The sequence below is a fragment of the Chelmon rostratus genome, chromosome 23 (assembly GCF_017976325.1).
Source record: "Chelmon rostratus isolate fCheRos1 chromosome 23, fCheRos1.pri, whole genome shotgun sequence".
Classification (NCBI taxonomy): Eukaryota; Metazoa; Chordata; class Actinopteri; order Chaetodontiformes; family Chaetodontidae; genus Chelmon; species Chelmon rostratus.
Genome location: NC_055680.1, coordinates 11,751,239 through 11,767,557, shown reverse-complemented (window position 1 = coordinate 11,767,557; position 16,319 = coordinate 11,751,239).

The following is a 16,319-nucleotide window of genomic DNA, read 5'->3' as shown; positions in this document are numbered from 1 at the left end:
GCATCCTCCACCGTAACACTTAAAACCTGTGAAACAACAGAAGCAAGCTGGTGGCGGATCACTAGTTCGAAAAACATCTAGGTGGATGAAGTCAATGAGACACACACATTTTAACACACTATACAAACACTGACAGGGCCTGTTGAGCAAGTGATGTAGAACAGAAATAAAAAATACAAAAAATGCACTAACTTCTAATCATAGATAGGTCAGATATGTGTCTCTAAACACATGAAATGGTGATCATTTTAACTTAGAAAGCAAACGGCCTTCTGTCATTTTTTCATGGGCCCGGTATGGGCATGCTCTGTAGCTTCACCTTGGCGTGCTGACATGTGACAGCATACGTTTTGACTGCCGTCTCGCGGGGACATGCTTGACAGTTGGACCAAACCGTGACGGTGTCCTCCATCAACCAAGCTATGTCTTGTGCTGAACTGGCTCACACATGCACGGTCATGTCTCACTCTATTTCGAATCACTGGGAGGCTTTTATTGCGGAGCAGCTGGAGGAAATGTTATTTGATGGCAGTGCAACGGAAAGTTGTCAGTGACCCCCCTCAGGGTCCCAAAAGTGGATTGCAAAGTGGCTTCGGCAACAAAACGCCAAAAAGTAAACAAACATCAGCATTTAAAGAGCAACAGGCTCATGATTTGTTTCTATTTTTTTTCTTTTTTCTTCAAAAGCAGGCTTTTATTTTGGAATTCAGTGTCACTTCAACCCGACCCAACGCATCTTCACCTCTGCTTATATTGTAAACAAAGGTTGCCACGGATACACCGAAGCATAAGATAATGTTAGTGCAAAATACATGTTATAATGTGATCAGATGAGATGCTACATCCGCTTATCGTAACATTTACCCCTCAGCTGCCCACACACACAGCCCCTATGGACATTGTCAGCATCTCTGTCACCAGTTGTATGCCCCCTAAATATGTGTGTCTCCATTCACACACACACACACACACACACACACACACACACACACACACACACACATTATGGATGGCAGGGAAAATGCGGAGAGAGTCATCCTGTCCGCCATCACTGCAGGGCTTCTGGAAGAGTGGACACCAATTACAGCCAACCAGACCGAGCCAAACACTGCTTCAGTCCACCAGCCGCCGCTCCATCCGGCCGCCGCAACCCCCAACGCCCCTTTCTCTCTGCCTGGCTCCGTTGCATTCCCTTTGGTCATAGCTGTACGATGGCCAGCCATGTGTTACAAATGGGATAAACTGCAGCGGTTGGGTGATGTGCATGTGGGTGGATGAGAGTGGGTAGCCATGGCAGCCAGGGCACGACAGAGAGGGATGGAAGGCTGGGGTTGTTGGTGTGAGAGAGAAATGGGTACATCTCTATGTGTGTGTGTGTGTGTGTTTGAGCCTGTCTGTGTTTATTTGCTTGCATATGTGCGTTTTGGTTTGGCATGCAGAAGTAGCCGTTTGACAGTTTTGAATATATGACTGCAGAATAAACACTGGTTACACGAACCCGACATGTACATAAATAAAGCGAAGCACAACCGAGAAGCTCCGGCCTCTGACGCACCTCAAGAGCTCGTCAGCTGTGTTTGTTTATCCACAAGGTTTCATTTATATCCCGTGGTCCCGGCACACTTGGCAGGTGGAGGGGGGTGAAAATGACTCGTGCTGGTGCGCGGCGCTGTGCGGCGCTGCCAGTCCCTGCCTTGGAAGCACATGGTGGACCGGCAGGCGCACTGGGCCACCATATTGACCTGGCACTGACTGACACATGTCGGGAGAGGGAGGTGTGAGGGAGAGGGGAGGAGAGGTCAGCGATCCGCTCGTCTCTGTCATCAAATGCTCCCTGAAGCCCCCCCGTCGGACGGACAGGAAACATCTGCTACAGTGCCCCCTCCCAACCCGGACCTCCCCCCACCCCCTGAGGGCACGGCCAGCTTGAACGCCTGCCACCGGCGGACACAGCACCGCCTGTCCAAACCTGGAGAACAAACCAAAAACAAACAGGGCCGACCCCCGGCACTGTCGCTCCCCTCCTGGGCAACTCATCCTGTGACAAACAGGTTTAAGCGCCATTTACCACACCTGACCATTCAAATGATTGATGCGCAAACAATACGAGTCACATCTGATGTGTACATCTGTTAAAAATCATGTTCACGACACAAGACGGGGGGGCTGCAAGCTTGAAACGCCAAACGGAGTCACTCAAGCAAAGGAGCGGCTTGATGAGATCTTGATCTGAATCCATTTTGGATCTTTCATCATTTTGTTGTGATTAAAAATCCCTCCCCGAACACCTTCCCAGATTCATGCAGGGACTCCATCAAACAATTGGACTGGAATGGAGCGCCTGATGTTGGAATAGGGTCGACTGGGAGGATTGATCTGCTTCGTACTGTTGACAGCTTGCTCATTTCTAGAAAGTGATTCAACTGTGGATGCGGGACTCTAATTAAGCGATCCATCAAGCTGCAGCCAATATTCTGCCTGAGAGTTGAGGGGAAAAAGGAGCGATTGAAGCAAAAATCCTCATCCCCATACGTGCTGTTTATGTCAGACAGTACTGCTGGGAGATTAAACCGCAGGAAAAAAAATCTCATGTTTTGCATTCGCAGCAGTAAAAGTCCTGCATTGGTTTTCCATTAGCCATCAGAAATTCGTGTTTATGTGCACCCTTGTGCCTAATTGTGTCCTTATATCAGCCGCATACACATTTACATTTACACTTGGCATTTAGCTGACACTGTTATCTTGCTGTGAGTGGGCAGGTAGGGGTTTAGCATCTCACTCAGTAACCGTTTGACAAGCCAAACAGGCTCTTGGTGGCTACACATTTTTAGATTGCGAGGATCAAGCCGGGATTATGGGTTAAGATGAGAGCTCCAGAGCTGTAAAGAGTGCACAGGCATGAGAAGTAGGAGTGCGCAGGGAGAAAGTTTATTAAAAAGCATTGATTTAATCACTTTCTGCAAGCAGCCTGTCTGTCTTTTTATTTATTTTTTTTAACCCACAGTAGCGGCACGACTCCAGGGAAGGCGATGTGGAACCTGTTGGTCCAGACTGAAATATACCAACAGCTGCTGGATGGATTGTCATGCAGTTTGGTGCAGGTGTTCATTGTATTATGACCCCAAAATGTCCCATCTTGATGACACAAAGTCGACCTACTGAACCTACTGATGATGAGGATCTTCCTGAAGTTAGACACAGATGTCTCCGCTCCTGCAGCTTGTGAAAGAGACATTTTCCTGCCAAAGAGAAACCGTCTTTCTGATGCAAATTGTGAAAAGCTCCTCTTGTGTTGGGTGATCGGGGTCCAGCCCGGCCACCCCATCCTCTAGTGAGATGGAAGCTTTGATATGCAGTGGCAGAAACTTGTTTCCATGGAGAGATGGATCTCACACACACATCAAATGTTATCAAACAGACTTTTTCTCGCCACGTTATTGCTGTTCGGAGCAGGTCTTCATCACATTGTGACTGTTGACTTACGGTTTGTCCTGCAACTGTGCCCAAGACTGAATTGAGCATGCAAACACAGGTGCGCTTTGTACACACACACACATCTCTGAGGCTGTTTTTTGTTGTCATATGTGTAACTTTTTTTTGGCTAAACTGGTTTTGGAGCACTGAGAGCAGAGAGCACAGCTTATTGTTCGATGAACAATTTACATTTTTTTTACCTGTTTGACAGTTTTATTGATCACTCAGATAGCACTAATTTTGCATGAAGTTGGTTCAGTATTAAAGAAAATAGCTTTAATGTTTTGAACCACTCTTGCCATGTAGCTGTAGCTTAGCTTGCTACATTTCTCTGGGGGGCGGGGTTACCTTCAGTGTAGAAAAGCATCATTTAATGTAGAGGAAATGGTATCTTAGCTCCCTACACTTTGCATGTAGCTTGCCCAACACCATACAGACCACTAAACCACAGTCAGATGAGTAATTCTAGCTATATCAATATTATGTATGTTTCAACATTTGTGCCTCTATGTGACAAAAATCACTGTGATTCATAGGACATTTAATTATAAGCCCTTGTGTTTATTAGCACAAGGGCTTTCCTTACGCGGTATATATAACCATTTAGGTGCTCATCCGCCTCCCTCTCGCCCCCTCTCTCCTCATCTAAACTGGTTTTATATTTATGATGCTGATGATGACTTTTACTGGTAATCTGTAATACTTCCTACAGTTTATGACTATGTGTTTTGCTGATGTAGGTGTCTGACAATTTATGATGGGGCACAAATGACTCTTGAAGAAGGCAGCCACACACTGAGCCGATGCTCCCAAAAAAAACCTTTATTAATCCCAGCTACGACATTACGTCGCCGTCGGGTGAGATGGAAGGATGCCGATGCAATCAGCAGTGGTGGTGTTTGCACGGCGGTGAACAGTGAAAGGGAATAGTCAGTTCACAAAAATTAACTAAGCTTAATGGCTAAAAAATGCTTAAAAATGCCTCTGTCTGACAAGAAATACAACTTTTGGTACAGAGCGTCTGCTTGGATGACTGGTGTGATGGCTTACGTTCTACCTCTAACCTCTTGATCAACCTGCAACCCAGATGCTAGCCTTAGGCAAAGCTCACTGATGTCCAATGTTTTATTAAAATGGCTGCCAACGCATAGGCCTCGAATCAAAAGGTTTGAGACTGAAGTTAACAGAAAACCATTGTGTTCACAGTGCACAAAAAAAAAAAAAAAAAAAAAACTCAAGGTGTACAAAAGCAGCTCAATTTTCTTCTCCCTTCATCTGGAAAGAGCAAAATCTAAAAAAAAGCAGAGTAAATGAAAACAGGATCCGTGATTTGCATCTCAATTCAGTTCCCATTTAGCTGTGAAATAGTGAGCCAAATCAGCCTTTATCCTAATTGGTAAATGACAAATTAGACTTTGCCAATACTTAATTGAAATGCTGGGCTAAATGCACCCATGCTGTTGGTGCCGTGCTGTTGTGAGAGTAATTACCAAACTAGTCCACAAATGTACAAAGGGGCTAAGAATTATCATTTGTCTTCATTGCTGGAGTTGGGGGGGTATTGCTCTTGGGGTCAAATGAATTCATACCGGCAGTCCATGTGGTTAAAGAGTGGATTGTTACACTTTAATACAGATGGAAAAAAAGGGGGGGTTTATTAATTTTTTCCAGTCAATGTTGAACGAATTAAAATGTTTAACCAGGACACTGCTGCACACACACATAGTAGAAAGGGGGGGTTTACAGGAAGGGAGCTGAAGCAGAAAAAAACACAATATAATATCTATTTTGTGGTAGAGTGTGGTCAAACTGGTTAGAGATGCTTCATACTCAGGTTCAACCTATCTTGTTGACAATGCCAGTGGGGTCTAATTTCATCATCTCGGTAAATAATATATTTACTTCAGAGGATTGCACAGGCCTGAAATCTCTGCCTGAGCCCGACCTGGTCCTGACAGCTCACAAAAAAATATCAGCCCGAAGCCAATATTTTAACATCAAAACACTTTTCTGCCTCATGCACACATAATACATGGACACTGGCACGCTGTTCATGGCCCTGGTCTTTTCTGATGCTGTTAGTGTGGCACATCTCCACTGTGACATCAGATGGACTCTTTATTTCAACACCTTGACATTTACATTCACAAATGTCACACACACTTCCTTTGTTATTCCCCTCACATATGATATACCTTTAAAGGTGTAATATGTAAGAATTGGCCTACCTTTGGCTGTAGCTACTAGCTGCTATTAGCTAGCTCAGTTAGCTGTGCAGCTAGTGGCCCTTTTAGCTGACTGGAGTCTGCTCCAACTGTGAGCTCGGAGCACAGGGGGATTGTTGGTGTTTATACTGCGAGCGGCAGAACTGGGATCAGCAGCCTCCCAGCAAACACGGCCGGATTGGCCAGACCGATGGAGGCCAGTTTGACGATAGGGAAAAGAGCGCAGAGGTGATTTGCACCAGCTCCGGCCTGGATGGGAGTGTTGTGATGCAGGAGAGCAGCGAGAAGAAGGTCGGGTATGACCTGCATAGCAGAGCAGCGTGCAGAGACGGAATATTTTCACGGCTAACCCGGTAAATGAAGCAGGTTTTTTGACCAAACCAGAGCTGGTGATTGTTGGGTCAGGAAAAGCAATCAAAATGGTTTTGTTAAGTTGAATCAAGTATTTTATGATGATTTAACAAAGCAATTAAACTTTTCTTAGTTCAGTAAAAGAGAGAAACTTGAATTTGGAAGGTGTGCAGTTGTATTCGTCTGATAAATTTGGACAAAATTGGTGCAAGAATGTTCATTTTCTTGATACATAATTGATTTATTTTTTATTAATAGACTAGATGACTAGATTAGACTAGATTATCAGACAATACAAAGTGGTGTTACGAGATAGGACAGGTCGGGCTAGCTGGCTAGCATGCTAACTTCAGTTGATATCCCTGCAACACAATACATGAACTTCTTCACATTCTGTTGATAATTTTGTTAATTTTAGTTAACTTTGAAACATTTTAAACTAAAATCTTTACATTTTGCACCTCTGAGGTCTACGGCATTGCTCCAAAGTTACAAATTAAATTGAAAAAAATTTCTATAGACTATAATTATAAAGACTATAGATGGTCTGAACTTAACAACAAAAAAAAAAAACATTTGTCTTTTAGTTCTCTTTGCACTTCCAAGAACATATAAGAAATTTCAGACTGATAAAACTTGGCATGCTAATCTTGGTCTATTTCCATCTTCCACTTGAGAACTAAAGGGATTTTGAGGCACAGATAATGTTCATTTCTATCTCCCCTGTTCATCCCTAACCTTTTGTGTTTCTCGGGGGTAGCTATTGTCTGGAATATGTGCAGGCCATTTAAGGACAAAAGAAGCAGCCTCTACATGCAGCCCAGAATACTTAAGCTCAAAAAATACTACAAAGTGGAAATCAGTTTTGCACAGTATGCTGAACATATTTTAGTTCTTTCTCCTTTTCTGGTTGTTTTCCTTGCTGTAGTTCAAGGTACTGTGAGGTTTGACAGACTCAAACTGACTTCAAACTGTATATTAAAACAAGACTAACAGTGTTGTTTTAATGTGCATGTCGATATGCATGACTGGAAACTTTCATTGTATGTTCCAGGTTCCACTTTTACTCTTTCTAAACGTTAAAATGTTGTTTGCAAGGGTTTAGGGCAAGTTGTTAGCAAGCATTAAGGGCCACCGACATCAGGATGTCAAAAACACCCAAAAGCCCAAACAGCAGCAGCATCTCGACCCATCTCGTCAACGTCAGCTTGTCAGGATTAGCCAATATTCTACCTTCCAGTGCCAGCACACATAAACGATCCAGAAAGGCAGGGATATTACAAGTCCCCCGATTCAAATATGTAAATGTATTGCTTGGAATTGAACAACACCGATGAGCGTTTTCTGATCTGAAGCCCCAGCTGGCAGGACGACCAAAACCAAACCTGGAAAATTTCTTTAATTTGCTGAAACAACTGGTACGGCCTGATTGGCACACCCCGACTGCAGCACTTCGACATCTTCTCCCGTCTGATTAATCCATCTGGTGTGTGCTGCCAGCATGAAAACACATGACATCGCTTGACAGTACGTGTTGCATTTAAGAGTTACGAGACGCCTACAACAACAACCGTTCCTCCATTAGAGTCAATGTGAAAGAAATCCATTTGACTGCTTGGAGCTGATGGAAAACAATGGAGGATGAGCGTGGCGGAAATCATCACATGTATTTTCAGCTTCACTTGTAGCACAGTTTTTGTCGAGAGCGGTTCACTTTAGGCTCCTAAAGGTGTCCAATCCCAAGGGCGGACCAACCCATTGGTAAATTTTATAAGTGTGTGGACGTCATACAAATTTATTCTCTACACACAAAACCAAAACATACACACATCCAACTGCTCTTGTTCACTCATGTCATTTCAGTCAGACAATGCGAGGCGGGCCATCTGATGTTACCTCAGCCCCGCATGGAGGAGGGACACGCCAAAGGTTTTTACCTCTTCATTTCCTCCTTGCGCCGCTGCAGGTGCTTCTATTGGAATGCCAACAAGCTGGCCCACTCGGCTGTACGAAATGAGGAGGAACAACAAATGCACATTGGTGAAATTATCCCCTTTCGGTAATGCCTCATGTTATTTCAATTTCCTCCTGTAAGGAGGTTATATAGGAATAATTATTGGGGCAAATAGTCCCGCCGATCTATGAGTAAATAATTGGCTTTTAGCTGCAGAGAGAGATTTCCTTGGCTGCCTGAACACAGAGACAGCTCTCGAGTTGCTTGGCATGCTTACAGCATTAGCAGGGGACCGGCAGTGTGCAGAGGCCCCAATGACAGGGAGAAATAATTGTGAACGGAAGCGATGTTCAAGCCAAGAAGCCAATTTGTAAATGTCTCTTGGTTGCTGCTGCTGCTGTTGTTGTGTGTCCGTGTGCTCTCGTGAGCACGCCTGTTTGCATCGGAGCACATTGTGTGCGCCGTTTGTGTCCATGCGGGTGTTTTTATTAGTGGCCGCTGTTCAGGCAGACACTGTGATGACTCCCCACTTGTCACCCGTCTCTGTGAACTTAAGTTGCAGAGTCTGAGCCCGACCCGGAGAGTCCATCGTCCTCCGTATGGCTTCATGCCCCACCAAGAGCGTCTCAGAAGTTTGTTGATGTGGTCATATTTAATTGATGCTTGTGCTGCTACCATAGGTAAGCAGGCTATGTAGTTAAGTGATATCTTTATTGTATCGACACAGGGTGTTTTATTTTGAAAACTGTGGAATATCTAAACCGCTTGTCAACACATGCATCATTGTAGACTAATCGGTCATCTGTGGTTTTAGCCAGGTGCAGTAATAGAGCATCTGTGGCAGCTGAGGGCGCTGTGGGTAGTTCTTATTGACAGGCAGCGTGGGAATACATAAAGCAGACATAGATCAGTTTGAACAATCATTTTCCAAGTTATGCCACATTTAATGAACTGAATCTAGGTTATGTAGAGATGGAAAGACTTTTGCCACACCTGCAAGAAAGCAGTTGCGTTGTTACTGCAGCCAAACTGTATCTCCAGCTCAGACAGACAAGCCGGCTGGGGTTTTTTACACCAATCCGATTGCTGCTCTCTGGCAAACAGCCTCTCAGAGCTAATCGAGGACTCTGCTGCGCCTGCTCTTCCAAGACTGGATATTTTCAGGGAGTGGCTGATGATGACTAAAAAGTAGAAGACATGAATGCTGTAATAGCTCTTAGTAGGTGGAGAGGAAGCCAACAGAATCTGCTCTCGTGAGAATTTAAAAAAGGCTTAGCAACACAAGGACGTCTGGTAAGAGCTCCCTCACCCTCCAGGCCCTGTTTTAGGCAAAGTCATCTCTCTCTATCAGCCTCAGGGCTCGCCTTGCCAGGCTTGGAGGTGTCACCTGGTATGGCAGACGGTGTCCCCCTGTCCCCGCACCTGTCACTCCTGCCACAGCGTCCTCTCACTCTGGTCATCAGCGCTATCAGGGGGCCTTGTTTATGACAAGAAGCCTGCACGGTGGCTTGCAGCCCCCAAAGCTGCTTGGCGAGCGATCAGACACATTGATATCACCTCCCCGGGTGCATTGAGCCACTTTTAAAACAAAAAAAAAAGGCAGGGAGGGGGTTCTTTTCATCCAGTTGTACTTGAAAGTCAGTGACTTTGCACTCCGGTGGCTCAACGGAGTGGAGACGCTGGAAGGATCTGCTAAAAATAAGGCAGATTTTACGGTGGAAAGGGGATGGGGGTTGAGGAGTGGGGGTGCAGGCTGGGGAGAAAATGAATATGTATGTGCATATTTATCCGGAAAATGATTACTTGCTGGAGCATTCATTAATCGTTTTTCATAATTCATTCTGTGCATATTCTCCTTTTTTTATTGAATTTAAACAAACCCATTAACGGGGATTAACTTCCCTGAATAAGACTTTGGTTCTCTTCCCAATTGCTTCCAAAAAGGGCCCCTTGTTCCGTCAAGTGGAATTACTTGCGAGCGTCTGCAATCTCCTCGGAAAAGAATTATAGAACACAAGGGTGTGCTGCACCGTCCCTCCTTCCCAGTTTTGCCACTCTCCCTCAAGTCAATTTATAATCACTTTTCAAAGGATATATCCTCTCATTGTTCCTTTTTTTTTTTTCAGCAGATGTGAGGGAAATGTTTTGCAGTAATGACAGCATTACTGCTTGTTGTTTTTAATAACTGGTAATTTGTGTTTGACCATCATCATCATCTCTCCCATGGTTGCTGTCAAGTTATTTTCCTGGCCTTTGTTGCTGCTTATTACATGGCACTAATTACAGCCTGAGGAGAATTGCTTTTCTAGACCCTGACCTCTTCCTTCGACTTGAGGCCATGGAGAGGATAAAAAAAAAAAGGGGGGGGGCGAGGAATGAATGGAGTAGCCAAAGGAGGGTATAGGGAGCTTTGTAGCTGATTAACCATAAGGCATACATTAATGATAATTGGATGAGAGGATGTGAGTGGAGCCGTGAGCAAGAAATGCACTCATTTTTCCTTCGGTACACTCAAGATTCTGTTCATCGCTGCTCTTTTTCTCTCCTCCTCTGAAGAATTAAGGAGAGCCAACAAAGAGCGCCATCAAGTCTGGGTGGAGGATGCGACGACCAGGGGGCAACACAGAAAGGCTGCATTGTATCCCACTGTGTAATGCTGCCCTAGATCTGTAATTACAGCGTACATTGCTTCTTACACTGTATAGGTCATTTCATTTGCATTTCCAGTTAAATTCAAAATGTATTCTTTTGTTAGATAATAATGTGCATCTATTATGGTTTTCTTTGTACTGCATGATAATGTGTCTTGGAAAACTCCTTTTCCTCACGTATAAAGCATACACACACTTCCCAGGCTTGAGTGATTTAATAAATGAGCACACGTGAGGCAAAAATATATGTGAAAATATAATTTTCAAACAGCAAAACTACAAATTTTGTGCTGTGCTTCCACTGTGGAAGGAAATATCTCCTTCAGTGGCTTATTTCTAAACGTTGCAGCGAGAACACTGGATATCTAAATGGGAATTGCCACCCGAGCAGGCAATGTGTCGCCCAAGGGTAAACATGGCCGCCAGCATTATTGTTCAGAGCGATGAGTCTCCCGAGCAGGTGTGCCTCTAGTCACAAAGCTCAAATGAGCGCACCAATAAAGCAGCTCCGTGGCCGCGACGCCGCAGAGATCCCACTCAGGTGCTCGCTCACATGTGCAAAGGCACGCTGTCTGCAGACGTGCACAGACAGACACATGCACATGCAGAACATCCAGTCATGGCTTTAGCTTCAAAGTGTTTACCGATTGTGTACCAGATGAGATTTACTTGCCCTGTTGGCACAGCTTGAGAACAACATGTAAACGATGCCAGCCAAGCCAATTAGTTTTGATTCAGACATGAGACAGGAGGCCAAATATCAGACAGGATGGATGAGAATTTCCAACGCGAGCGCGTCGAATGTTGTCCCGACAAAATGAGATAAAAGATTGCACTGGCGAGGTGGTTGGAGAAACAATGTCAGTCCAGGAGGGTCTCTGTGCACCCATTCCTTCCTCACTCACTTCTCTACCTCTCCCCCCGCTCTCTCCTTTCTCCCTGGAGCCCTTTGGTGAAAAAATGTCAAATGATCACGCTTCTGTGAGCACCATCTGGCAGCTCGTGCACTTATAGCACCCATCACACATCTCTCGCTTTCCTGCCAACCTACTGCACTACAGAACTACACTTAACCCTTTGTTCCACGGGATGGAGTCGGTAAGAGCCACTCACAGCGGCTCCTCTCTTCATTTGACCGCGAGGACGCTGCAAACTTAGGCCACAAACAAAGCGAACGCGCTGTAGAAATGGCGAATAACTGAAGAAATGTAACACGTATAACACGTAAATGCACATGTGGCGGAGGAGTCCTGGTTGATGTGGCAACACCAGTGGTTACTGAGGCAACAGCAGGTGAAGTTAATAATGGAAAACATAACAGAATGCAATCATCTACAAACTGTGTTTTCTGACAACAGTTTTCTGCAGTGTTCCTGAGCCCATGTAGTAACATCCTTTATCCAATCATGTGTTCACAAAGTGGTGAACCTCGCTCCATCCTTGCTCCTGAACGACTGAGCCTTTCCAGGATGCTCCTTTCATACCCAATCATGATGCTATCACTTGTTACCAATCAACCTGTTTACCTGTGGAATCTTCCAAACAGGTGTAAATCATTCAATATATGTACGTCTTTGGACTGTTTTCAGTTGAGCATATGTCAAAAACACTCAGCAAATGGTCACATTCTGTTATGTGTATATTTTACACAGCATCCAAACTTTTTTGGAATCGTGGTTATAACAAGTATGGAGCTAAAGCTCCAATGTAAACATACTTTTACAATAGTGTGTATAGAATATAAAACACGTCTGGTCTAGTAACACTGGAAGTTGAATATGTCTGATTGAGTTTAACTGTCTGTACTGTAAGAAATGAAAGGAAAGCTCTGCAAGAATTGTGCAGAATACAGACGGAAATTCTTAGACGAGGTGCAGCTGTAGCTCTGTGCTTGTCTGCATGCTCCAACATAAAGCCGACCAACGACACAACAACATCTTTTGTGCAAATTCAGTTATATTGCAAACTGTTAACCATTCAATTTGCCACCTACACACAGTGCGAGATGCTGAATTCTTTGTTGGGTTTTCATCACAACAGGGGTTAAGGCTACAGGACAATAATCACCGGGTTCCCTGGAACACGCTTTCTTTGGAAGAGGTATTCAGTGTGAGGTCTTCAACATGTTAGTGTCTGCAGAACATTGGGAAACAGGTTGCCACACAGGCAAACACTCAGCTGTTTTCAATAGAAATGCCCTGAGATTATCTGCTCCTGTGACCTTCCTGTGATTCAATGTTTAAAAGCGCTCCTCACAAGCTTAACAGAAACATCAATTCTATCTGACTGCATAGGTTAATTTGTAATGTCTTGATGTTCTCACAATGTGATCAGCAATCTGTTTCTCCCCGCTCTGAAGCATTTGAAGTGGGTTTAGTATGTCTTTCGACTTAACAGTACTTCTTATTGCCTGGAACTGATTTGCCAGGATGTCTGAAACATGGCGCGGCATGAAAACAGAACCATACTCTCAATGCGGGTTGTGCACGAAAGAAAAAAAGAAGAGGGGCTCAAATTATTTGGACAGTCAGAATCCAAACAGGCTATTGATTGCATGCAAACATGGAGCAACCCGTGTCACTGCAGACCAAACACACACACACACACTCATATTTTATTTTGTGCATGTGATGGCAACTTCTGTCTGCGCACTTTTTGTTGTTAACAGGGTGTCACAGAATATTTACATCACTCCATCAAGTGACCTACAAACTGCAAGAAGCAAGGCGACGGCGCTGAATTTCCAGCCCGGAGATGGACTTGATTGTCGCTGCATATTGTAACAGGCAGAGTGTGTTGTGAACTTGATAATCTGGTTTTCCGTGGCACCCCGTGCCAAAAGCAATTGGAACAAGGCCGAAATGGATTGTGTTAGCAGACACAGATAAGATGAATAAGTCTGTGGCAATATGGAGTCCAAATATTTATGTAACATTGTGTATTAATCAGTTCAACATCACATTGGATGCATTTGTGGATAATGGACAACAAATGGTGCAAAAGAATGCATCTGGCAACCATTTCCACAGGGATTTAGTTTATGTGTTATTATAAATACAGATATTAAAAAAAAATGCAGAATTTGTTTAATGGAAGTCAAGGGCACATCATCTCTCATCTCATCACTTTTAAATCCACCTTGAAATTAAAATTTTATTTCTGTCAAACTCTTTGATGCAATGGCCTTTCACCAGTTTTGACTTTTCCCTGATCTTATTTCCTTCTTCTGTTGGAGTTCTTCAGATAGTGTGAACATATGGCACTGTTGCTCCCGGCGGCAAAACTGATTTTTATTAAGAGCGTGAACAGAATTTGTCACTTTGCACGAGAAAAACAATTTCCAATTATCCGTTTCCATGAAATCTGTGTCCCGTCAAAGTCACCCAGCTCTTTCTCGCCTGCTGATTGCAAACTGTTGTGAATAAAAACATCAGTTAAATGCCGAAAATGTGACTCTTGAGGCTCAGCTAATACGATGAGCCATTAAAACGACTGGTAGCAGGAAAGCTGCAGAGGAAATGTATAAATAAGGAAAGTGTTTTCTGACACAGTTTTGGCAGTTGCAGAGGAATTTGCTCGGTTGACAGGTGGAAGGTGAGTGAGCACAATCTGGAAACATGAGAGGTGGAAATGGTGGGTATGGATGGAGGAATGAAGCTACTTTAGTTGGAGCGAGAGGTGGAGAGAGTGACAAGAGTGAGAAACGCCAGAGAAGTGAAGGGAGAAAAAGGACGCTGGGACAAACGGACCACATCACTCTGTCTCTGCTGTGGACAAAGTTGAACTTTTCTCTTGCTCTGGTGCAAGAGACACCAGTTTAAAAGCTCCCTGTTTTTCTCTAATTGCAGGAAGGGATGGCTTTCGTTTCATTGCTGATAATTTCTGCCCACATTCCTTGCGAATATTCACAGGTCAAGTCTCGAGTCTTCATGATTCATACTTGCTGGGTCTATTTCCAGAATTACCGGTTTAATTACTGGTTTCAATTTGTGTCTGTTTCACTTGCCACTTGTCAGAATATCCTGCCCAGAAAATCTGGAGGAAACAGGAGCCATAATGACATTCAAAACTCTGTGTTTACATATTCATTTTCTGCATACGCCAATTTTTTCACCCACTCATATGTATATAACAGCTCTGTGTTTTGGAACTGTTGGGACGACACTGAGATGTACCAAAAACCAAATCCCTTGTCTGGGCTCATACTTGGCCAATAAGCTGATTCTGATTCTGCTGATGTTCATCATCTCAGCATGCTAACGTTTGCTAACTACTAAATGTGATCAGTTTTGGAGGTATTTGGCCAAACAGCAACGTTTTGACCTAATGGCGGGGGATTGGATAGGATTGGATTGGACAGAGGAAAGTATCACCAGAGTTATTAGAAGTCACCCTGAGGGAAACATTCTGCGATGTTTGATGGCAGTCATGCCAATATTTCATTCATTTTCATTCATATTTCAACATTTTACTCAAAACCATAGATGTCAACCCTAAGTGGTGCTAGTGGAAAGGTCAGACGATTACCAAAGCCATTGGAATACATTGTCTGGGAATCATTAATGGCTGAACCAAATTTTGTTCGAATCCACCTACTGTAATATATGTTGGGATCAGTAACTGGAAGTGAAAGCTGACCTGTTGGTGGCGCTGGACGAAGTCAGCGGGATTAGTCTTCTGGGGACCATGAAGAGATGCACAAAAGTCCATAATCATCCATCCTATAATTGTTCAAACATTTGAGTCTGGACCAAAAGTGGTGGACTGACTGACAATTGCATCCATAGAACAATGCTGCTAGTTGGTTGAGAACATCACCAGGCTGTAGTTACTTTACAGTATAGTTATAAAGTAAAATATATCTATATTTATATACAGGCCATCCAGTTAGAGTCAACCGTCCAACCACATGGACTTGATCGCCATGATCCCACAAGAACTGCCAGTTGTGGTAAGCCAGAAGTCAAACAAATGTGGGAATGGGTGGTGCTGCCTTCTGTTTGAGGAGAAATTTCTATGAAGATACTTCAGATCAGCACACATGCTGAGGCACGATTTGAACGACAGTGCCAAACCACAGCCAACACATCTGGCGTTCCAGCAGCGGTGGCGTTAGCTGAAGGCTGCCCCGAAAATGAGCTAAACTCACCGACGTGTCGACATACGCTGAAGGTCAGACGAGCTGATTGTTCTGCACATGATGTGTTTTCCTTTCTTTTCTTTTCAGCAAAAAGCTTTGAAGTCACTGGCGGCAGATAAAGAGGAAGCCGTGCTGTGACCGACACATGAGCAAACTTGTTATTAAAATGTTCAAACTGCCTGAGCAATCCTCAAAAAACCTTTTTGCTTCATAGGCCATCCGAGCCAAGAGTGAACTTAAACATGGGTCATTCAGTTTTAAAGTGGGAATTTTTCAACTGTGGCTTGTTGTCTCTTAGCCTCACTGACTGACCGCTGCACACACACACTGGCACACAAAGACCGGCAGTCCATGACACTTTGACATGCAGAACACATTTACAAAATGTTAACAAATTTACTTTTATGGCTGTAAAAGACAGAAAAGCATCACAGAAAATCCATTCTGTGGTCAGAAAGCTGACGGCATCTGCTCCCAATCAGATTAACTGAGCGGCATGGAGGACTCATACGTATTGACCACAG